Below are 25,878 nucleotides of genomic sequence, written 5' to 3'. Positions count from 1 at the left end.
CCTATGACCAACCTAGACAGCATATTAAAAAGCATTACTTTGCCAACAAAAGTCTATAGAGTCAAAGCTATAGTTTTCCAGTAGTCAAGTATGGGTGTGAGAGTTGGACCATAAAGAAGGCTGAGCGCTGAAGAATTGATTGCTTTTGAACTGTGGTGTTGGAGAAGACTCTTGAGAGTCCCTTGGACAGCCAGGAGATCCAATCAGTTAATCCTCAAGGAAATCAGTCCTGAATATTCATTGAAAAGACTGATGCTGAAGCTGAAGCTCCAATACTTTGACCACCTGATGTGAACTGACTCCTTGGGAAAGATCCTGATGCTGGGAAAGATTGAAGGTGGGAGGAGAAGGGGACAACAGAGGATGAGATGGTTGGATGGTATCACTGACTCGATGGACATGAGTTTGAGTAAGCTCTGGGAGCTGGTGATAGACAGGGAGGCCTGGCGTGCTGCTGTCCATGGGGGTCGCAGAATCGGACATGACTGAGCGACTGAACAATAAAATCTATTTTACGTATGATAATGTATATGTTTCTATGCTGCTCTTTCCATTTGTCCCACTCTCTACTTCCTCCCCCACCCCTCTGTCCATAAGTCTGTTCTCCATGGTTGCATTGATATTGCTGCCCTGCAAATAGGTTTATCAGTTCCATCTTTCTAGATTCCATATATAAGAGTTAATATACAATATTTGTTTTACTCTTTCTAGCTTACTTTAGTCTGTAGAGTAGGCTCTAGGTTCACCCACCTCATTAGCACTGACTCAAATGTGTTCCTTTTTTATGGCTGAGTAATATTCCATTGTATATATGTCCCACACCTTCTTTATCCATTCATCTATCAGTGGACATTAAGTTGCTTCCACGTCCTAGCTACTGTAAATAGTGCTGCAATGAACTTTGGAGTACCTGTGTCTTTTTTTAAAAAATTAATTAATTAATTTAGTTTTTCCATTTATTTTTATTAGTTGGAAGCTAATTACTTTACAATATTGTAGTGGTTTTTGCCATACATTGACATGAATCAGCCATGGATTTACATGTGTTCCCTATCCCGATCCCCCCTCCCACCTCCCTCCCCATCCCATCCCTCTGGGTCATCCCAGGACACCAGCCCCAAGCACTTGTCTCGTGCATCCAACCTGGACTGTCGATCTGTTTCACACTTGATAATATACATGTTTAATGCTATTCTCTCAGATCATCCCACCCTCGTCTTCTCCCATAGAGTCCAAAAGTCTGTTCTATACATCTGTGTCTCTTTTTCAGTCTTGCATATAGGATTATCATTACCATCTTTCTAAATTCCATATATATGCATTAGTATACTGTATTGGTCTTTATCTTTCTGGCTTACTTCACTCTGTATAATGGGCTCCAGTTTCATCCATCTCATTAGAACTGATTCAAATGAATTCTTTATAATGCCTGAGTAATATTCCATAGTGTATATGTACCATAGCTTCCTTATCCATTTGTCTGCTTATGGGCATCTAGGTTGCTTCCATGTCCTGGCTATTATAAACAGTGCTGCAATGAACATTGAGGGTATATGTGTCTCTTTCAGATCTGGTTTCCTTGGTGTGTGTGCCCAGAAGTGGGATTGCTGGGTCATATGGCAGTTCTATGGCATGTCCTAGCTACTGTAAATAGTGCTGCAATGAACTTTGGAGTAGCTGTGTCTTTTTGAATTATGATTTTCTCCGGGTACATGTCCAGTAGAGGGATTGTTGAGTCATGTGGTAGTTTTATTCCTAGTTTTGTAAGGAATTTCCATACTGTCTTCTACAGTGGCTGTATGAATTTATATTCTAACCAACAGTCAAGAGAGTTCCCTTTTCTCCACACCTTCTCCAGCATTTATTCTTTGTAGATTTTTTTTGTTGATGGCCATTCTGACCAGTTTGTGGTGATATCTCATTGCAGCTTTGATTTGCATTTCTCTAATAGTGAGTGCTGTTGAGCTTCCTTTCAAGTGTTAGCTATCTGTGTGTCTTCTTTGATGGCTCCACAATTTGTTAGTTCTGAGAACCTGAGATAATTATCCCCTTCAAGGCTTTGTGGCAACATGCATTATACATTAAAAACATGCACACCACTGTACTAGCAGAGGATAAGCTGAGGCAGCTTCCAGAGCCCTCAGTGCAATGCTCCACCCAGAGCAGGCACACGACAGATAGTTAAAGCTCTTATCATGTGACTAGGTGCTTATGAGAAAGAATTCTCTCTAACAGCTCTGTGGGAATTCTCTGGAAGTCTTGCAAGAACAATTCCATTTAAGGGCACTTGTCTGCCTCACACAGCATCCATTACCCTGGAGGATACGTTGCTGCTGCTGCTGCTAAGTCACTTCAGTCGTGTCCGACTCTGCGACCCCATAGACAGCAGCCCACCAGGCTCCCCCATCCCTGGGATTCTCCAGGCAAGAACACTAGAGTGGGTTGCCATTTCCTTCTCCAATGCATGAAAGTGAAAAGTGAAAGTGAAGTCACTCAGTCGTGTCCGACTCCTAGTGACACCATGGACTGCAGCCTACCAGGCTCCTCCGTCCATGGGATTTTCCAGGCGAGACTACTGGAGTGCAGTGCCATCGCCTTCTCTGGGGGGATATGTTAGAGATTTCAAAAAGTTCTAACATCTCCTTATTTGTGGTACCTAGGAACTCACTTGCCTCATTATGAATGTTCCCAAGTTCCTCATCTCTATCTCAGCTTCTCCATCTGAACACAATGTCTTTGCCCCATGTTCCCTGTGCATCCCGTCTTGCCAGCTTTGCATCCTGCCCTTTCCTAATCATGGCAATGACACTGTCTCCCAGCTCTGTCTCTGAATGTGAGCTGGTTTACCATTATGATTTTATCTATACTACCTAACTCCTTATTGCCAAATTCAGACTTGAACTGAAGAAAGTAGGGAAAGCCACTAGACCATTCAGGTATAACCTAAATCATATCCCTTATGATTATACAGTGGAAGTGACAAATAGATTCAAGAGATTATATCTGATAGAGTGTCTGAAGAGCTATGAATGGAGGTTCATGACATTGTATAGGAGGCAGTGATCAAGACCATCCCCAAGAAAAAGAAATGAAAAAAGGAAAAATGGTTGTCTGAGGAGGCCTTACAAATAGTTGTGAAAAGAAGACAAGTGAAAGACAAAAGAGAAAAGGAAAGATATATCCATTTGAATGCAGTTTCATAGAATAGCAAGGAGAGATAAGAAAGCCTTCCTCCGTGATCAATGCAAAGAAATAGGGGGAAAAAATAGAATGGGAAAGATTAGAGATCTCTTCAAGAAGATTAGAGATACCAATATAAGGGAACATTTCATGCAAAGATGGGCTCAATAAAGGACAGAAATGGTATGGACCTAAAAGAACCAGAAGATATTAATAAGAAGTGGCAAGAATACACAGAACTATACAAAAAAGATCTTCACTACCCAGATAATCATGATGGTGTGATCACTCACGTAGAACCAGACATCCTGGAATTCAAAGTCAAATGGGCCTTAGGAAGCATAACTACAGACAAAGCTAGTGGAGGCTATGGAATTTCAGTTGAGCTATTTCAAATCCTAAAAGATGATGCTGTGAAAGTGCTGCAATCAGTATGCCAGCAAATTTGGAAAACTAAGCAGTGGCCCCAGGACTGGAAAAGATAATTTTTCATTCCAATCCCAAAGGAAGGCAATGCCAAAGAATGCTCAAACTACTGCACAACTGCATTCATCTCACACACTAGCAAAGTAATGCTCAAAATTCTCCAAGCCAGGCTTCAACAGTACATGAAATGTGAAATTCCACACGTTCAAGCTGGATTTAGAAAAGGCAGAAGAACCAGAGATCAAATTGCCAACATCCGTTGGATCATCAAAAGAGTGAGAGAGTTCCAGAAAAACATCTACTTTTGTTTTATTGACTATACAAAGACTTGACTGTGTGGATCACAATAAACTGTGGAAAATTCTTCAAGAGATGGGAATATAAGACCACCTGACTGCCTCCTGAGAAATATATATGCAGGTCAAGAAGCAACAGTTAGAACCAGACATGGAACAACAGACTGGTTCCAAATTGGGAAAGGAGTACCTCAAGACTGTATATTGTCAACCTGCTTATTTAACTTATATGCAGAGTACATCATGAGAAACACCGGGCTGGAAGAAGCACAAGCTGGAATCAAGATTGCCAGGAGACATATCAATAACCTCAGATATACAGATGACACCCACATGTATGGCAGAAAATGAAGAAGAACTAGAGTCTCTTTATGAAAGTGAAAGAGGAGAGTGAAAAAGTTGGCTTAAAGCTCAACATTCAGAAAACTAAGATCATGGGATCCAGTCCCATCATTTCGTGTCAAATAGATGGAGAAACAAAACAGTGTCAGACTTTATTTTTTGGGGCTCCAAAATCACTGCAGATGGTGATTGCAGCCATGAAATTAAAAGATGCTTGCTGCCTGCTTGGAAGAAAAGTTATGACCAACCTAGACAGCATATTAAAAAGCAGAGACATTACTTTGCCAGCAAAGGTCTGTCTAGTCAAGCCTAGATTTTTTCCCGTAGTCATGTATCGATGTAAGAGTTGGACTATAAAGAAAGGTGAGCAAGAAGAATTGATGCTTTTGAACTGTGGTGTTGGAGAAGACTCTTGAGAATCCCTTGAACAGCAGGGAGATCAAACCAATCAATCCTAAAGGAAATCAGTCCTGAATATTCACTGGAAGGACTTATGCTGAAGCTAAAATTTCAATACTTTGGCCACCTGATGTGAAGAACTGACTCATTTGAAAAGACCCTGATGCTGGAAAGATTGAGGGCAGGAGGAGAAGGGGACAACAGAGGATGAGATGGTTGGATGGGCTCACCGACGTGATTGACATGAGTTTGAGCAGGATCTGGGAGTTGGTGATGGACAGGGAGGCCTGGCAAGCTGCAGTTCATGGGGTCACAAAGAGTCAGACATGACTGAGTGACTAAACTGACTGACTATATCCCAAGCACTTAAGCGCATAATAGGAGTATAACAAATATTTATTAAATAAACAGATAAATAGTGTATGCATAGAGACTTCCCTGGCAATCCAGTTACTAAAACTCCATACTCTCAATACAGGGGGCCTGGGTTCAATCCTTGGCTTGGGAAATAGATCCCACAGGTTGCAATTAAAGGTCCCTCATGCTGCAATGCAGATTGAGGACCCTGCATGCTGCAGCTAAGACCTGGTTCAGCCAAATATAAATAAATAACCATTAAAAAATGATTAAAAATAGTGTAAAAGACTAAGGGTGGCTCAGACAGTAAAGAATCTGCCTGCCAATACAGGAGACCTGTCTCCTGAGAAACCTGTATGCAGGTCAAGAAACAGCAGTTAAAACTGAACATGAATTAACAGACTAGTTCAAAATTGGGGAAGGAGTACAACAAGGCTGTATATCATCACCCTGCTTATTTAAGTTCTATGCAGAGTACCTAATGTGAAACGCCAGGCTGGATGAAACACAGGCCAGAATCACGATTGCCAGGAGAAATATCAACAACCTCAGACATGTAGATGATACTACTCTTAAGGCAGAAAGTTAAGAATAAGTAAAAAGCCTCTTGATGAGAGTGAAAAAGTTGGCGTAAAATTCAACATTCAAAAAACTAAGATCATGGAATCCAGTCCCATCACTTCATGGCAAATAGATGCGGAAAAAGTAGAAACAGTGGCAGATTTTATTTTCTTGGACCCCAAAATCACTGTGGACGGTGATTGCAGTCACAAAATTAAGACACTTTCTCCTTGGAAGAAAAAGTGTGCAAACCTAGACAGTGTATTAAAAAGCAGAGACATCACTTTGCCGACTAAGGTCTGTAGAGTTAAAGCTATGGTTTTTCCAGTAGTCACGTATGGGTGTAGAGTTGGACAGTAAAGAAGGCTGAGAGCTGAAGAATTGATGTTTTCAAATTGTGGTGCTGGAGAAGACTCTTGAGAGTCCCTTGGACAGCAAGGAAATCAAACCAGTCAATCCTAAAATAAATTCTTCCTGTAGGAAAATGTTCTGGATTTTCACTGGAAGGAATAATAGCTATCTTAAGTGTAATCTTTTAGAAAACAGACGAAGAGGGAACACGTCTCAATTTACTTTATGAAGATAGTGTAACAGTGAAACCACAAGCTGACAAAATAAATAGAAGAAAGGAAACTATAAGCCAATATAGTTCATGAAAAGTGAAAGTGAAATCGCTCAGTCATGTCCAACTCTTTGTGACCACATAGACTGTATGTAGCCCGCCAGGCTCCTCTCCCATGGGATTTTCCAGGCAAGAATACTGGAGTGGGTTGCCATTTCCTTCTCCAGGGGATCTTCCCAACCCAGGGTTCGAACCTGGGTCTCCCGCTTTGCAGGCAGATGCTTTACCATCTAAACCACCAGGAAAGCCAGAATATAGTTCATAAACATAGGAAAAAAAACCCTAGACAGAATATTACCAAATGAGACCTGTATCATGACCATTATTCAACAGAATAATTGTCAGCACATGCTAAGCGAGGAGGCAGCAGGCCTCTACAACAAGCAGCCCTCGCATCAAAAATATTAAACTCACAAAAGCTGCACAGGGATGCTCCCACATAAAAACAGCCCTCCAAGACTGCAGTGTACTGTGCCATGTGCTTAGCCACTCAGTTATGTCTGACTCTTGCGACCTCATAGACTGCAGCCTGCCAGGCTCCTCTGCCCATGGGATTCTCCAGGCAAGAATACTGCAGTGGGTTGCCCTTTCCTTCTCCAGGGGATCTTCCTGACCCAGGAATTTAACCTGGGTTTCCTGCATTGCAGGAAAGAGTCAGGACTCTTTACTGACTGAGCTGTCAGGGAAGCCCCAAGACTACAGTAGATAAGTGTTTCTCCTAAACTCATAGAGTAAGAGAAATGAAAACACAATGAAAAAGCAGAGGAGGCACTCTCCATTTAAGGACCAAGAAAATTCACCTGAAAGTACAATGAAACACTCTTTTTCAGTCTAATAAATACTGAGTTCAAAAAGGAGATAATGAAAATACTGAAAGAATTAAAAAAGGCTATGGACAGAAAAGCAGATTATTGTAAAAAGGAACTAGAAACTATAAAGAGGAGCCAAGAAAAATTAGAGAATTTATTTGCTGAGATGAAAGTGGAGTTAAGGCAATGACTAGCAGAATGAATAATCCAGGAGAATAAATAAGTGATCTGGAAGATAGAATAATAGAAATCATCCAATCAGGTAGAATAATAGAAATCACCCAATCAGGTCAACAAAGAGAAAGCCAAATTAAAAAAAAAAAGCAATATAAGAGACTTATGGGATAGTATAAAGTGGGCCAATCTACACGTAATAGAGAGCCTATTGGGTGAAGAAGGAAAAAAGTGGATCAAAAATGTATTTAGAGAAATTACGACTGAAGAATTCCCAAACCTAAAGAAGGAAACAGATATCCAGGAACAGAAAGCACAGAGAGGTCCCAAACAAGATGAACCCAAACAGATCTATACCAAGATATTATAATTAACATGGCAAAAGTTAAAGATAGAGAATTTTCAAGGCAGCAAGAGAAAAAGAGTTATATACAAAGGAACCCCCATAATGCTATCAGCTGATTTCTCAACAGAAATGTCGTAGCAGAGCACAACTTTAACATATAGAAATCAGTTGCACTTCTTTATATTAACAATGAAATATCAAAAAGGAAACGTAAAAAAAAAAAATAAAAAACAAAACTTTTAAAAACACATCCCCCCCCAAAATATTCAGAAATAAATCTGACCAAGGAGGTGAAAGATTTATCGAGAAGTATAAAACATTAATAAAGAAAATTGAAGATGATTCAAAGAAATGGAAAGATATCCCATGCTCTTGTGTTGGAAGAATGAATGTTGTTGAAATGGCCATGATACCCCAAACAATTTATAGATTTAATGCGATCCCCATCAAATTACCCTTGACATTTTCCATAGAATTAAAATAAATCATCCTAAAATTGATATTGAATCATAAAATACCCAGAATTGCCAAAGCTATTCTAAGGAAAAAGAACAAAGCAGGAGGAATAACCCTCCCAGACTTTGAAGCTACACTAATCAAAACAGCATTGTACTGGCACAAAAACAGATGTATGAATCAATGGAAAAGAACAGAGTGCCCATAAATAAACCCATACAACTACAGTGAACTAATCTTCGACCAAGTAGTCAAGAATACACCCCAGAGAAAAGACAGTACCCTCAATAATTGGTGCTGTGAAATTTGGACCGCTGTATGCAAATCAGTGAAGTTAGAACACTCCCTCACACCATACACAAAAATAAACTCAAAATAGCTTTCAGATTCAAACATGAGATGACACCATCCAACTCCTAGAAAAGATTATGGGCAAAACATTCTCTGACTTAAATTGTACCAATGTTTTCTTAGGTCAGTCTTCAAAAGCAATAGAAAAAAAAAACGATGTCACCTAATCAAACTTATAAGCTTTTGCACAGCAAAGGAAGCCATAAACAAAATGAAAAGACAACCTACAGACTGGGAGAAAATATTTCCAAACAATGTGACTAACATGGGCTTAATTTCCAAAAGATGCGAACAGTTCATACACCTCAACAACAAACAACCCAAACAAATTCAAACAACCCAATTAAAAAAACTGTCAGAAGACCTATTATAAACAGATACTTCTCCAAAGAAGACATACAAATGGCCAATAGGTACTTGAGAAGATGCTTAAAATGTTAATTATTAGAGAAATTAAAATTAAAACTATAATGAGGTACCACCTCACACCAGCAGAATGCCCATCATCAGAAAGTCTCTAAGTAAAAAATGCTGGAGAGTGTGTGAAGAAAGAGAATGCTCCTACACTGTTAGTGGGAATGTTAGTTGAAATGACCACTATGGAAAGCAATATGGAGGTTCCTTAAAAACTAACAATAGGATTACCATATTATCTAGGAATCTAACTCCTGGGCATATATCTAGCAAAACTATAATACAAAAAGACACACAAATCCTTATGTTCATAGCAGCACTACTCACAATAGTCAAAACACAGAAACAACCTAAATGTCTATCAAAGTATATGGCACATACATACATACAATGTATATGGCACATACATACAATATATATGGCACATACATACCATGGAATAATGTTCAGCCATAAAAAGAATGAAAGAATAAAATAATGTCATTTACAGCAACCTGGATAGACCTAGAGATTATCATATTAAATGAAGTAAGTCAGAAAGACACATACCATATGACATCACTTACATGTGGACTCTAAAGTGAAGTGAAAGTGAAAGTCGCTCAGTTGTGTTTGACTCTTTGCAATCCCATGGACTATTCAGTTCATGGAATTCTCCAGGCCAGAATACTGGGGTGCGTAGCCTTTCCCTTCTCCAGGGGATCTTCCCAACCCAGGGACCAAACCCAGGTCTCCCACATAGCAAGTGGACTCTTTACCATCTGAGCCACAGAGAAAGCCCATAGAATCTAAATAGGACACAAATGAACCTATCTATGAAACAGAATAGATAAGTTTGACTTATCTTTGACTGTGTGGATCACAACAAACTGTGGAAAATTCTTCAGGAGATGGGAATACCAGACCACCTGACCTGCCTCCTGAGAAATCTGTATGCAGGTCAAGAAGCAACAGTTAGAATTGGACATGGAACAACAGACTGGTTCCAGATCAGGAAAGAAGTATGTCAAGGCTGTTTACTGTCACCCTGCTTATCTAACTTATATGCAGAGTACATCATGCGAAATGCTGGGCTGGATGAAGCACAAGCTGGAATCAAGATTGCCAGGAGAAATATCAATAACCTTATATGTAGTTGACGCCACTCATATTACAGAAAGTGAAAAAGAACTAAAGAGCTTCCTGATGAGAAAGGAGGGTGAAAAAGTTGGCTTAAAAGTCAACATTCAGAAAACTAAGATCATGGTATCTGGTCCTATCACTTTATGGCAAATAGATAAGGAAACAATGGAAACACTGAGAGACTTTATTTTTGGGGGGCTCCAAAATCACTGCAGATGGTGACAGCAGTCATGAAATTAAAAGTCGCTTGCTGCTTGGAAGAAAAGTTATGATCAACCTAGACAGCATATTAAAAAGCAAAAATGGAAAAGGATGGCAGAGGAGTAGGTGACATGGCATACATCTCTCTCCACGGATACATCAGGAATGCACCTTCATACACAGAAGTGCATGCAGAACACCAGCTGAGAGTGGAGAGGAGTACCTGACCAGTGGAAAATAATATATAGACCCACACAGAACTTGAGATCAAGCCCTGAGCCTTTGGAGTGGTAGCACTGACTCCAAGACACTAGACTACCAGAGAACTAAGCCTACGGGGTATCGAACAGTGAGAACTCACACCAAGGAAATCACTGGAATATAAGACCCAGCATCACCCAACCACCAATAGAACCCTGTGCAGGATGCCTCAGCCACACATCAGCAACAAGAAAACCCCCAATCATCAGCAGACAGGATTACCACCTCACTCAGCCTGGCCCATCAGAGGAAAAACAAACAAACGAACAAAAGCTCAGCGCAAATCTCACCCTGTAAGATGCTTACAGAATCCACTGGACCAACCTTAGAGGCAGAAACCAAGGGAGGAAAGAATTCAGCCTTGAAGCCTGGGAAAAGGAGACCTCCAACACAACAAGTTAAAAAAAAAAAATGAAAATGTAGAGAAAATACTACACAAATGAAGGGACAAACTAGAAACACAGAAGCCCAAATAAATGAGGAAATCATTCTAAAAAGAATTTAGAATAATGATAGTCAAGATGATCAAAAACCTTGAAAGCAAAATGGAGAAAATGCAAGAATCAATTAACAAAGACTTAGAAGAATTAAAGAATAAGCATGCAGAGACAAACACAATTACTGAAATTAAAAAGGCTCTAGAAGGAATCAATAGCAGAATATCCGAGTCAGAAGAATGAATCAGTGAGCTGGAAGATAAAATGGTGAAAATAACTTCTAAAGAGCAGAATGAAGTAAAATGAATGAAAAGAACTGAGGATAGTCTCAGAGACCTCTGGGACAATATCGAATGAACCAATGTTTGAATTATAAGGGTCCCAGAAGAAGAAGAGAAAAAGAAAGGGTATGAGAAAATTTTTGAAGAGATTATAGTTGAAAATTTCCCCAACATGGAAAAGGAAATAGTCAATCAAGTCCAAGAGGCACAAAGAGACCCACACAGGATAAACCCAAAGAGAAACACGCCAAGACATATACTAATTAAACTAACAAAAACTAAACACAAAGAAAGAATATCAAAAGCAGCAATGGAGAAGCAACAAGTAACATACAAGGGAAATTCCATATGCTTAACAGCTGATCTTTCAGCAGAAACTCTGCAGGCCAGAGGGGAATGGCAGGATACATTTAAAGTACTGATAGGGAAAAAAAAAAAAAAAAAATCTACATCCAAGATTACTATACCTGGCAAGGATCTCATTCAAACTTGATGGAGAAATCAAAAGCTTTTCAGACAAGCAAAAGTTAAGAAAATTCACTACCACCAAAACAGCTTTACAACAAATGTTAAAGGGGCTTATTTAGTCAAGACATACAAGAGAAGAAAAACAGAGGTACAAAATCAACCCCAAACAGTTAAGAAAATAGCAATAGGAACATATATATCAATAATTACTTTAAATGTAAATGGATTAAATGCTCCAACCAAAAGACACAGACTGGCTAAATGGATACAAAAACAAGACCCATATATATACTGTGTACAAGAAACCCACTTCAGACCTCAAAACACATATAGACTGAAAGTGAGAGGATGAAAAAATATATTCCATGCAAATGGGAAGCAAAAAAAAGCTGGAGTAGCAATCCTCATATCAGACAAAATAGACCTTAAAATAAAGAGATTACAAGAGATAAGGAAGGACTCTACATAATGATTAAGGTATCAATCCAAGAGGAAGACATAACAATTATAAATATCTATGCATCCATCATAGAAGCAACTCAGTACATAAGACAAATACTAACAGATCTAAAAGAATAAGTTGGCAGTAACACAATAATAGTAGTAGACTTTAACACCCCACTCACACCAAAACAGAAAATTAATAAGGAAACACAAGTCTTAAATGATACATTAGATGAGATGGATCTCACTGATATCTTCAGGACATTCCATCCAAGTGCAGAAGTACACATGGAACATTCTTCAGGATAGAACACATCTTGGGTCACAAATCAAACTTGAGTAAATTTAAGAAAACTGAAATTGTATCAAGCATCTTCTCTGACCACAACACTATAAGACTAGATATCAATTACAAGAAAAATACTGTAAGAAACACAAACACATGGAAATTAAACAACACATTTCTAAAGAACCATCAGGTTACTGAAGGAATCAAAAGGGAAATCTAAAAATTTCTAGAAACAAATGACCATGAAGAGATGACAACTCAAAACCTACGGGATGTAGCAAAAGCAGTTCTAGGAGGGAAGTTTATAGCAATACAATCCTACCTCAAGAAACAAGAAAAACATCGAATAGACAGCCTAATTTTACAACTAAAACAACTGGAAAAAGAAGAACAACAAACACCCCAAAATTAGTAGAAGGAAAGAAATCATAAAGATCCAAGCATAAATAAATGAAACAGAAATGAAGGAAACAATAGTAAAGAATAGTAAATCTAAAAGCTGTTTCTTTGAAGAGATAAACAAAATTGACAAAACTTTAGCCAGACTCATCAAGAAAAAAAGAGAGAAGAATCAAAGCAATAAAATTAGAAATGAAAAAGGAAGGGTTACAACATACAATGCAGAAATGCAAAGGATTATAAGAGACTATTATGAACAACTATATGGCAATAAAATGGATAACCTGGAAGAAATGGACAGATTCTTAGAAAAGTTCAATCTTCCAAGACTGAACCAGGAAGAAATAGAAATTATGCAACAACCCAATTACAAGCACTGAAATTGAAGCTGTGATCAAAAATCTCCCAAAAAACAAAAAGCCGAGGACCAGATGGCCTCAAAGAAGAATTCTATCAAATATTTAGAGAAGAGCTAATGCCTATCCTTCTAAAACGCTTTCAAAAAATTGCAGAGGAAGGAACACTTCCAAACTCATTCTATGAGGCCACCATCACTCTGATGCCAAAACAAGACAAAGACAACACCCCCAAAAAGAAAACTCCAGGCCAATATCACTGATGAACATAGATGCAAAAATCTTCAATAAAATTTTAGCAAACAGAGTTCAGCAACACATCTAAAAGCTCATACACCATGACCAAGTTGGGTTTATTCCAGGGATGCAAGGATTCTTCACTATATGCAAATCAATCACTGTGATACACCATATTAACAAATTGAAAGATAAAAACCATATGATAATCTCAATAGATGCAGAAAAAGCCTTTGACAAAATTTAGCACCCATTTATGATTAAAACTCTTCAAAAAATGGGCATAGAAGGAACCTACCTCAAGATATTAAAGCCCGTAGTAAAGGCCATATATGACAAACCTACAGAAAACATTCTCAATGGTGAAAAACTGAAAGCATCACCCCTAAGATCAGGAACAAGACAAGGGTGTCCACTTTCACCACTATTATTTAACATAGTTCTGGAAGTCCTAACTACAGCAATCAGAAAAGAGAAAGAAATAAAAGGAATCCAAGTTGGAAAAGAAGTAAAGCTCTCACTGTTTGCAGATGACATGATACTGTACATAGAAAACCCTAAAGATAGTATCAGAAAATTACTAGAGCTTATCAGTGACCTTAACAAAGTTGCAGGATACAAAATTAATACACAGAAATCACTTGCATTTCTATATACTAACAATGAAAAATCAGAAAAAGAAATTAAGGAATCAATCCCATTCACCATTGCAACAAAAAGAATTAAATATCTAGGAATAAACTTACCTAAGGAGACAAAAGAACTGTACACAGAAAATTATAAGACACTGATGAAAGAAATCAAAGATGACATAAACAGATGGAGAGATATTCTGTGTTCCTGGGTAGGAAGAATCAATATTGTGAAAATGACTATACTACCAAATACAATCAATGTGATCCCCATCAAATTACCAGTGGCATTTCTCATAGTACTAGAACAAAAAATTTTGCAATTCATGGGGAAACACAAAAGATCCCGAATAGCCAAAGCAGTCTTGAGAAAGAAGAACGGAGCTGGAGGAATCCACCTTCCTGACTTCAGACTATACTACAAAGCTACAGTCATCAAGACAGTATGGTACTGGCACAAAAACAGAAATATAGACCAATGGAACAAGATAGAAAGCCCAGAAATAAACCCATGCACCTACATGTACCTTATTTTTGACAAAGGAGGTAAGAATATACTATAGGGCAAAGACAGCCTCTTCAATAAATGCAACTGGGAAAACTAGACAGTTACATGTAAAATAATGAAATTAGAACACTTCCTAACACCATACACAAAGATAAACTCAAAATGGATCAAAGACCTAAATGTAAGACCAGAAACTAGAAAACTCTTAGAGGAAAACATAGGCAGAACACCCGATGACATAAATCAAAGCAAGGTCCTTTATGACCCACCTCCTAGAGTAATGGAAATAAAAGCAAAAGTAAACATGTGGGACCTGATTAAACTTAAAAGCTTTTGCACAGCAAAAGAAACTCTAAGCAAGGTGAAAAGGTAGCTTTCAGAATGGTAGAAAATAATATCAAATGAAACAACTGACAAAGGATTAATTTCCAAAATATACAAGCAGCTCATACAACTCACTATCAGAAAAAACAAACAATCCAATCAAAAAGTGTGTAAAATGCCTAAACAAACATTTCTCCAAAGACAAACAGATGGCCAACAAACACATGAAAAGATGATCAACATTTCTCATTATTAGAGAAATGCAAATCAGAACAGCAATGAGATATCACCTCACAACAGTCAGAATGACCATCATCAAAAAGTCTACAAAAAATAAATGTTGGAGAGGGTGTGGAGAAAAGGGAACACTCTTGCACTGTTGGTGGGAATGTAAATTGCTACAGCCACTATTGAAGATGGTATGGAGACTCCTTAAAAAACTAGGTTAAAACCACCATATGACCCAGCAATCCCACTCCTAGGCATATACCCTGAGGAAACCAGGTTTGAAAAAGACACATATATCCCATTGTTCATTGCAGCACTATTTACAATAGCTAGAACATGGAAGCAACATAAATGCCCAACAACAGATGAATGGATAAAGAAGTTGTGGTACATATACACAATGGAATATTATTCACCCATAAAAAGGAATGTATTTGAGTCAGTTCTGATGAGGTGGATGAACCTAGAACTTATCATTCAGAGTGAAGTGAGTCAGAAGGAGAAAGATAAATATTGTGTTCTAATGCACATGTGCAGAATCTAGAAAAATGGTTCTGAAGAATTTATTTACAGGGCAGCAATGGAGAAACAGACATAGAGAATAGATTTGTGGACATGTGGAGAGGGGAGGAGAGGGTGAGATGTATGGAAAGAGTAACATGGAAACTTACATTACTATGTGTAAAATAGACAGTCAGTGGGAATTTGCTATATGGCTCAGGAAACTCAAACAGGGGCTCTGTATCAGCCTAGAGGAGTGGGATGGGGAGGAAGATGGGAGGGAGGTTCAAAGGGGAGGGGATATATGTATACCTATGGCTGATTCATGTTGAGATTTGACAGAAAACAACAAAACTCTGTAAAGCAATTATCCTTCAATAAAAAAATTAAATAAATAAATAAAAGCAGAGACATTACTTTGCCAACAAATGTCCATCTAGTCACAGCTATGGTTTTTCCTGTAGTCATGTATGGATGTGAGAGTTGGACTATAAAGAAAGCTGAGCACCGAAGAATTGATGCTTTTGAACTGTGGTGTTGGAGAAGACTCTTAAAAGTCCCTTGGACTGCAAGGAGATCAAACCAGTCCATCCTAAAGAAGATCAGTCCTGGATATTCATTGGAAGGACTGATGCTGAAGCTGATGCTGAGCTGATGCTGAGCTGAGCTGATGCTCCAATACTTTGGACACCTGATGTGAAAAACCAACTCATTGGAAAAAGACCCTGATGCTGGGAAAGATTGAAGGTGGAAGGAGAAGGGGATGACAGAGGATGAGATGGTTGGATAGCATCACTGACACGATGAACATGAGTTTGAGTAAACTCTGGGAGTTGGTGAGGGAAAGGGAAGCCTAGCGTGCTGCAGCGCATGGGGTTGCAAAGAGTCAGACACGGCTGAGCGGCTGAACTGAACTGATAAACAGAAACAGACTCATGACATGAAGAACAGACTTACGGTTACCGAGGGGAAGGGGGGTGGGGAAAGAATGGACTGGGAGTTTGGGATTAGCAGATGCAAATGATAATATATAGGCTGGATAAACGACAAGGTCCTAGTTTACAGCATGGAGAACTATGTTCATTACCCTGTGATAAACCGAAGTGGAAAGAAGATTTTTTAAAAAATTAAAAAAAGAAAACAAAGGGCCTAGCACAGGGTCTATAAGCAGCATTAATTATTACAATTCTACAACAGGGCCTGGGTTGGAAAAGAAAAGAAAGTATAAGCATTCTGGAGGAGATGATGCCAGCTTGGCACTGACGGAGCTGGTGGTGACAGCTAGACCAGAAAGCCAGATGACACTTCCTTGATAAAATAAAGTATGTTGAGTAGCCTGTGCCAGGCACTGCTGCACTCAGAGAATTAAGTAAGTAGGATCCAGCCCCTGCCCTCTCAGTAGAGGAGACAGACCTGTCAATTAAAAATGATGATGCTGTAGGTCATTCTGCCTCTCCCTCTGTGAGTGCCATGTGGATATAAACACAGGAAGGCAGGGTGGGTTCAGGAGAGGCCTGGGATGTGGGCACCTTTGAGCTGACTTTTAAATGTAATTTTCATGAGGCTGAGCTGTCATATGGCTCAGTCACTGGGAGAGGGAGAACATTAAAAAAAAAAAAGGCCATCAACAACAAATAATGAAAAGAAATTGAAATCTTTCCCACCAGTTATCCCCAAAGACCAAGTTGTTTCCATTTTTGTTTTAGAACAGTGAACAAGGGAGAGAGGTGGAGGGGCTTGTGGTCCTTTTATAAACTACAGTTTTATAAACTTCTTTAAACTTCTTCTCCTTCCTCGTATTCACACCCAGGTTCTCTACTAGTTCACTTTCCTGAGTCCAAACTCATCATAAACCCACATGATGCAGATTCTTCCCTCCTCTACCTGTCCAGCTCAGCCCTCGTCCCATGGGCTGGTATCACTTCCCCAAAATCTTCCACTTGCTTTGGTTCTCATCGTTGCTTTAGATGTAGTATCATCAACAGCCCAGAGCTGATCAAGCCAGTCAGCATCTCTCCTAGTCGGGAAGGCGGGCAATGAGAATGGAAGAATGACTGAGAATTCTGCTTAGAGGCACAGACAGAGGCTACAAATATGCATTGACTAACGATTTGCATGTGTGTGTTTGCTTACTTTTCAATTAATTTATTTTTTAGTGGAATATAATTGCATTACAATGTTGTATTCATTTCTGCTACACAACAACATGAACCAGCCATGTGCACACATGTGTCTCCTCCTTGAGTCTCCCCCCACCCCCATTCCCCCATCTGGGTCAGTAAGGGCGCCAAGCCGAGCTCCTCGTGCTATACAGCGGCTTCCTACCAGCTGTCTGTTTGATACATGATGGTGTGTGTATGACAATCCCAATGTCCCAGTTTGTCTCCCCCTCCTCTCCCCCTTCTGTGTCCACATGTGCCTTCTCTATGTCTGTGTCTCTATTCCTGCCTTGTAAATAGGTGCATGGTGGGAATGTAAATTGATACAGCCACTATGGAGAACAGCATGGAGGGTCCTTAAAAAGCTCAAAATAGGACTACCATATGACCCACTCCTGGGCACATAGCTGAGAAAATCATAATTCAAAAAGACACATGTACCCCCCGGTTCACAGCAGCGCTATTTACAATAACCAAGACGTGGAAGCAATCTAAATGTCCACCAGCAGATGAATGACACAGAGATGTGGTACATATATACAATGGCATACGGTATACTCAGCCATAAAAAGGCATGAAGTTGGGTCATTTGTAGTGAGGTAGATGGATGGAACTGAAGTCTGGCATACAGAGTGAAGCAAGTCAGAAAGAGAAAAACAAATATCATATATTAATGCATATATAAAGAATCTGAAAAAATTGACTAATGATTTTTGATACTGTCTTAAAGAATGATTAAGAGTGAATCTGAAAAGAGGGAAATTTGAATTTTCCATGTTAGCTACCTTCCACAGCACAAAGGAGCCACCTGCCTCTGCTTGAACTGTAAGATATTATCAGCACTTTGGTTTGTTATTGCATTGATAGTGTCCTCTGGTCAGAGATGACCAGGGATCCACCTGCAGTGGAAGAAAATTTGCTTTTATTCCAGTGAGAGCACCTTCGCTCCATGGGGAGTTGTGGGGGCATCTCAGTAAGGGGGGACTGAAAGGACTTATTACAGGGTTTAGGCTGGAGGCAAGTGATTTTGGTGAGAGTTCAAGGAAGCTGGGTTTTATCCTGGGTCAGACGCCACAGGAGGCAGAGGTCACTCTGATTGGGTGGAAGTCTCTTTAGGAAGCACAGAAGAATCTTTCTTGATGCTTCCTCTGCTCTCCTTCTGGCCCCTTGCTGCAGAAAGCCAGGGCATAAAAACAGCAGAGGAAAGTCTCTTAACTCATTTATTTTTGGAGAGCTTCCTAGATAATCCTCATTTCAACTCTAGTTCTATAACTAGAATGTTATACAAACTTATTCTTAGTCCCAATGAGGCTTGTCCCACAATGAAGCCGTTCCTATTTTAATTTTTATGGAGTCTTTTCTAATTTTTAAAAGCCATCCCAGAAAGTGATAGATGCTCTTCCTGGGCTTGGCCACAGTTTGCCTCCAGACGCAATTTCATGGCTTGCTGGGTAAATCTGTGGTCGGTGGGACAGGAAATGAATTGCTGTAGCTGGCTCTGACTGCTCTGTCACCTTGGGCATGGTGACCTAGCTTAATGTTCCATAGAGATCATTTTCCTCTGTCATCTGCGCACGTCTCCTTGTGAGTTAAATATTTGTGAACTTCCCCTTTTGTAGTTACTCTGTTTGTTTGTGATACAGATTCTTTAAACACCAGACCTCTAGCCTCATCTCCTCACCATATGGTCGTCCTTTAAGAAAAATACACATTAGACTTTCCACAAATAGCCTGTAATGGGTGGTGTGCACTGCACAATTCTTGACCTCCTCCTGAACTCGACGACCAGCGTGACTGCAGGCCTTTGCCAAGGTTGCCGCGCTGGCTCTTATTCCGTGACTTGGGGCTTCTGGGGACAGTGACTCTCAAGGAGGGTTCAGTGCATCTATCACCTTGTGTCCCGGGAGGGTCATCAGTCAGACACAGTTCTCCCAAGGGTTCAGTGCCTTCCCCAGACTCATGGGTGGACTTCCAGATAGAGGGCAACAGAGTCTCTTAACTTTTGTCTATGCTTTTATCATTTGTAGGACGCTAAATGCTTTTGCAACTTTTAAATAACAGACTAAGAAGATTTCATAGTTCTCTTATCATTAGGCTTTTGACCAATAAATCTACCTCATGTGATCTTTCTGGCCTTGGAGCAAGATTCCTTTCCAAAACTGGAAAGGCTGCAGTTACAACCAGGTCCTTGATGGAGAGGATGTGGGTCCGAGTGCCTTGGCGCACGCGCTTGGCTCTCTAGGGTCCTTTGGGTTTTGTAACTAAAGCCAGACCTTATCTAGCATCCAGCTTTCAGGGAAATAGAAATAGCCTCCAAGCAGTGGAAGGAAGAGAAGGGTGAGGCTCCAGTGCTCTGAGGTCTCTGACGGCCCTTCCAGAGTGAAGGCAAGAAACGGAACTGACTATGATCAGATCGCAAAAACAAATGGAATTTTGACCCTCGAGACTGAAGACCCTCGAGCCTTTGGGACTGGACCATTGAGGACCATTACAGGAGGCCAGCCACCACTCTGCCAGCCCCGAGGAAGCAGTAGCACCATTCTTACAGACCCGGAGCCGGCTGTGCACAAGGGCATTCTCCCAGGAGACTTTGTGGGGATGGTCATAGCCCAGAGGGCGTCTACGTGTGTGTGCATGCACAGTCCATGGTGCATCCCGTGAACACCCTAGTGCTGAGCCTCCAAAACGATGCCTTTATTTTATTTTTTAATTAAAAGGATACCTTTAAATGAAAATGTTCCCAAATGTTCCCAAAAGTTCCCTTATGTGATCTAGCAAGGTCAGTCTAAAAAGTCATCCTGCTAGCTAACCAGGCCTCTATCACACTGGGTAAATGTTCTATTAATTAAAGCAAACCCGGGAGAACAGCACTTGTTCCAAACCAGCAGTTTTGACATAGTGGATGCATCCACGGGGAGAGAAGCGTCCTACTGTAGGCTGATTGTTTTGGATTACTGATTTGAACTGCCTCAGGGAAAGACAGATTTTTCCCTGAAATGAGGATGCTTACTTTTTCTTTCAGGGCTTCCCAGGTGGCTCAGTGCTAAAGAATCCGCCTGCCAAGGCAAGAGAGGCGGGCTGGGAAGATCCCCCGGACAGGGAAATGGCAGCTCACTCCAGCATTCTTGCCTGGGAAATTCCATGGATGGAGGAGCCTGGTGTCCATGGGGTTGCAAAGAGTTGCACACGACTTGGTGCCTGAGCCGCAGCAGCAGCGGTGTCCGTCCTTTCTCCCTGCCCAGCTGTTCATGGCCCCACAGGTCCTCCTCAGACACGTTCCAGGACCTGTGTGTGGAAATGCTCAGAAGTGTCAGGAGTTGTGGAGCTGCCCGGCTTCCTCCTTGTTTCCTTCTGAGGGCACATGTCTAGTGAGTTCAAGAAAAGGGAAAGTCCCAGATGAGTCTCAAAGCCTGCACATCTGTTGCTGAAGCTTCCCTTAGCCTGGTTCTTGGCTCCCCGGGGGAAAACTTCATCCTCCCCAGGCCTGCCTGTTGCTGTGACCCCGCGCTTCCCCCACCAGAGGAGTGGCCTGGGTCCAGGGTTTCCAGAACCTGATTGTCGCATTTCTTTTCTTTTTTTTTTTGATTGTCGCATTTCTAAAGGAACAAGTGGTTAAGCTTATGACTAATGGATACTAGATTCCCCGCACCATTCTTGTCACTGCGGTGTCTTCTAGGGGGCATGGATATACTGGTGTGGCTGGCTAATTCCACAACGAAGTGGATAGGATGAGCCCCTAGAGAGGCCAAGGCCCTCTTCAATCAGCAACCAGCTTTGCATCTTAGACAAGTTGCCTTTCTGAGTCTCGGTTTCCTCAAGTTTAAATCTGGGGAAATAATAGCAACAGGTAACATTTATTGAATGCTTACTCTTTGCATACTGTTCTAAGCATACCGTTATCTGTTAAATTATAGAAACGTGACAACAAACTTCACTTTGCTTCTCTGAGGTGTATATGTGTGTTTAGTCTGGAAAATTTAGATAATTTTATTGACATGTTATGAAAACAAGTGTAATATGCACATAATGAATCTGTGTGTGATGAATGGGTGTGAGAAATACTATGATGGTTCTTACTCTGTGAATGGAAAATCTGCTCTTTTACTTAAGGAACACTTCAAAGGAGCTTGACTTCTTCCTTTCATGAATTAATAAACTTTCCCCATATTGTTGAGCAGTAACCTATTTCCATGTATTGGTTTTTGGGTCTTGCTTCTTCAAAAAGTTATTTAAACCTAACTGGAAATATGCAAAACAGTCATGTTGTGTTTATGAGGATGTAAGTGACAGGAGAACAGGGATTTTGTCCGTTCATTTTCCCTTTGCTGGGCTCACAGAGTTTAGAACAGTGTCTGGCACATTGAAGGCAATGAGTGCTTATTGACTGAATGAATGAATGGGACAGCAGACAGGAATGCATACCCTATCTTTGTAGAACTGTTCTAAGTAGGGCTGTAAGAAGCTTAAGCTTGTTGTTTTTTTTATCAAATGAATGAATACAAATGAAAGAGTGAATGTTCTTCAAGAAATGAATGCCCGTTAAAGAATCTTGAAAACTGTACAACACTGCAGAAATAGACAGTGTCACTTTTATTTCCTGCTGGGTAAGAGACTGGGGGAAAAAACTATAGGGAACAATATCAGACTTTCTAAGTTTGTCCTGAGTTTATTTAAGGAAAATGCATGTAAGCAATAATCAGAGCATTGTATTCTATTTGAAAATTGGAAAGGGTCCAGGAAGTAAAATGTGAGGAAAATCTGGCTTCTCTGATCATTTGCTGAGTGTGTGGCAGATGTCTTTGTAATTCACCATAATTGTTTTTCCACCGAAAGCCAATGCTAATCTTTTAACAGCTTCTTACCACATTAGACTCTGTCTTTCACTTTATCAATTCCATCTGAAGAGTCAGTTTCATCTGTTTGAAAGAAAGCCGAATGACACTCACCCAGATGCTCCAGGATGTGCAGGGAGAGCATTAGGTCACAGTCTTCTGTTCCCAACATGATGCCTTGAACCCCAGCAACTGGCTGAAACCCCATGACATCCTGACACCACTTTTGACTGCTGGGGCCCTACTGTATGGTTATTTAAAGACTGATTTTATTGCAGTAGTTCACAACGTTTCATTAATTTCTTCTGTACAGCAAAGTGATTCAGCTATACATAAATTAATATATACAGGTTTTCGTATTCCTTTCCATTATGGTTTAGCATATGGTATTGAATACAGTTTCCTGTGCTATACAGTGGGGCCCCTTTGTTTGCCCATTCTATACATAATGGTTTGTGAACGTTGTTGCCAGTGCCAAGTTGGTTCGGCTCTCTCTAGACCGCCCTGCCATGTTCAGTAGTGCACTTAAAGAAGCATAAATTATAGATTTTAATGCTGATGGTATACAACTGGTGATTAAGTTGTTTATTGCCCTTTTCTGTTGGTGATTTTAAAATGTGATTTATTTAAAATGAAATTTCTCAAGGAAACTTTATGAACTTCTCTTGATAGAGGAGAATTCATATTTTTGTTATATTTGCTTTTTTTTTTTTTTGCAAATTTATACCTCCTTACTTTATCCTTAATTCTATGACTTCTGGATAGTTCTTTCATTAAAAGAATTATTGCCACTTTTTTTCCTTTAAACCCCCAACATTAATGGAAGTAATAGAAATGCTTATTGCCCACAAGTTCACTCTGTAGGGATGTTACTTGAAATCATTGGTAATTATTATAACTTAGTCCCCCAACTTTCCCCAGTAATATATCTTGAGGGTTTTTTTTTCCCAGGAAATCTGGCCCTATTTCAGATGATGTTATAGGAAATTTTATGAGTGTTCTGGCCTAGGGATTTTTTCTCTTCCATTTATTTAACCACTTATTATACCCCAAGGATGAGAATTGTGAGACTATTAGCAAAGAACAGAGCAATGACCAAAGAGGATTATCCCCGGGGTAGAAGTCCTGTGGATCTATCCTCTGAATATGTTAGGCTGCTGTCTGCTGAAAAGACCATAAAACCCCAGCCCAGTTGGCTTGAACAAGGAGATTCATTAATTCACATCAGAAGATATCCCAAGGGAGGGTGGGTTTGGGACACTGCTTGTTAGGCTCTGATTTTGCTTCTCTGTGACCGTCTTGGCACCACCATCCTCTGAGGGTGACAAGAGGCTACCAACCCTAGGCATCACCTCCAGACATGACTCAGAGAAAATGTGGGTCCTTTTTCCTGTATGTCTTTTGAAAATCATGTCTTTCCCATGCAAACCTCCCTTAATATGGAGTGGCTGCAACTGCATGAACCAATCAATGACAAGGTGATGGGATCGCTGTGGACGGTTGGCTAAGGCTTTGGCTTTTGGAGGAAGCAGGTTATCCAGGTTAAATTGGGGTTTAGTGTAGGCAACCAAGAACTTCAACTATGCCTTTGGAGGACAATCTAGCGAAGACTTTTGAAAGAGAAGAAATTTAAATAGTGTTCTTGACTTCTTCCAGGTGTGCATTTGTGGAGGGGTGAGCTCCAAAAGGCACAAATCAGTCTCTTAAACCTTTGAAGTCAGGAGTGTTATGCAGGACACTAAAACCTTGGGATTACACAGCCAAAGGAAATGTATTTCTTGGCCTTGCTATCCAGAGATTTCTAACTCTAAAAGGTTTGGTTGCCTCAATGCATCTTCCAGTTAGCAAACCAGTAAATAAGAAAAGTAGAGAAAGAGCTTTGGAGGTGCTGATGACATTAGAACTTCTGCATGAGTGGAAGATTTCATTTATTTTTCCAATCACCCTTCCCCACTATTTACATAGTATTGTTAAATTATCCTGTTTTGGGTACTGAGATGTCAGTTGAAAGATGACTGATGGAATTAAAAATGCTCTTTTGCCTCTGATTAAGGGTGGGCTGGTGAGGTGGGTGGAGAGCTGCGCTGGCTGTGTTCTGACCTCTAATTCTGAAAGTCCTGGTGATTACAGGGTGGCTCACAGCCCTCTCCTCTAAACAGTTTACAGAGGTCACCTCTTAAGTGCTCAACCATTTGACATGTCTTTTATCATATCCTTGTGACTCACTGCTTATGATTAATATAGGCCTCTTCTGATTTTATTCTTACTTCTTATTTTTTAATTCCTTTGGGAGTTTTCCCACATTAAGGAAAACATGTAAGGGAAGCCTCTTAACTAATTGTAAATAAAAATTCCTGCTGACAAGGGCTTTTTTTGGGAAAAGCAGAGTAACTGAAAGGACTTTAGTGAAATTCAGTGGACTAAAGGCCCAAATATGGAAAAGTAGTGCTTTCTGGGGGTAGCTTTTCATCTTTATCAAAAAATAATTGGAGAGGAGAGAGTAGCTTTGCAAGTGACCAGTTCTAGAAAAGCTAAAAAATAAAAGAATTTCCTTCAGTGTTGTGTGAGTGTCTGGCAAAATCTTACTTAATTTCTTTCTTTTAGGTAGGGATGACTGCCAACGTGCAAAAAAAGAGTGACTTAAATATTCTTCTGCATTTTATAACTGATGTTATTTGGCATCCTTTGAGTTTGGCAGAGGCTCTAAGTGAATTATAGATTACCAAAGGGAACAACTGGTATAAAGTCTTGCTCTATAGCCAATTAATGTGCAACTGAAAAAGCTCACTGATTCAAAGCCACTCTGGACTAGAACTTCACCTAGCACTTCTTAATTTAGTGGAGTTTTTTTGGTCTGTGTGTGTCTTCTTTAATATAGCTCACAACCCTAACACAGATCCCAGCAAATGACTCAAAATCTGGGGAAAATGTTTTTCTGGCCATTTTTTTGCCTCCATAATGTTTGAAGACTTTCTTATACCAACTCCAAACATTCATGTATCAAATTCCATGGGGGCCTAATCATCTTTAATGTGAAAAGAATTTGGTTTTAGTTTCTTTCATCTTTTGTGGTCAAAGTGGGTCCAGAGATGAAACCATGGACCAACACTTTCCAACTCAACAGTATCACTCATGGAGAGGAAACCTGTAGAGATCGGATCTGTGTGATCAAATGTCCAAAGTGGAGGTGAATTGTTTTCCTTCACTTTTGAAACGAGGAGAACTATTTGACATGGGAGAGGAAAACTGTCCTCGGGTCTCAAAACCGCTGAGGGCAGGAAATAATTTTAGAGCTTCATTTCTTAGAGAAAAGCTCCCGGAGCCTCTGTCTGAGGCCAATCTTTGCTTTCATCATCACCTTGGACTCCCCTCATCTCTCTTCTGATTGGACCACCTGCCTGAAGGAGTTAGACTTTTCATTATCTTGGTTTGCTCCATGATTTTTCTAGAACATATTTTTGAATAA

Source organism: Odocoileus virginianus, chromosome 27, assembly GCF_023699985.2.
Source record: "Odocoileus virginianus isolate 20LAN1187 ecotype Illinois chromosome 27, Ovbor_1.2, whole genome shotgun sequence".
NCBI classification, from domain to species: Eukaryota; Metazoa; Chordata; class Mammalia; order Artiodactyla; family Cervidae; genus Odocoileus; species Odocoileus virginianus.
Note: the sequence above shows the minus strand (reverse complement) of the source record.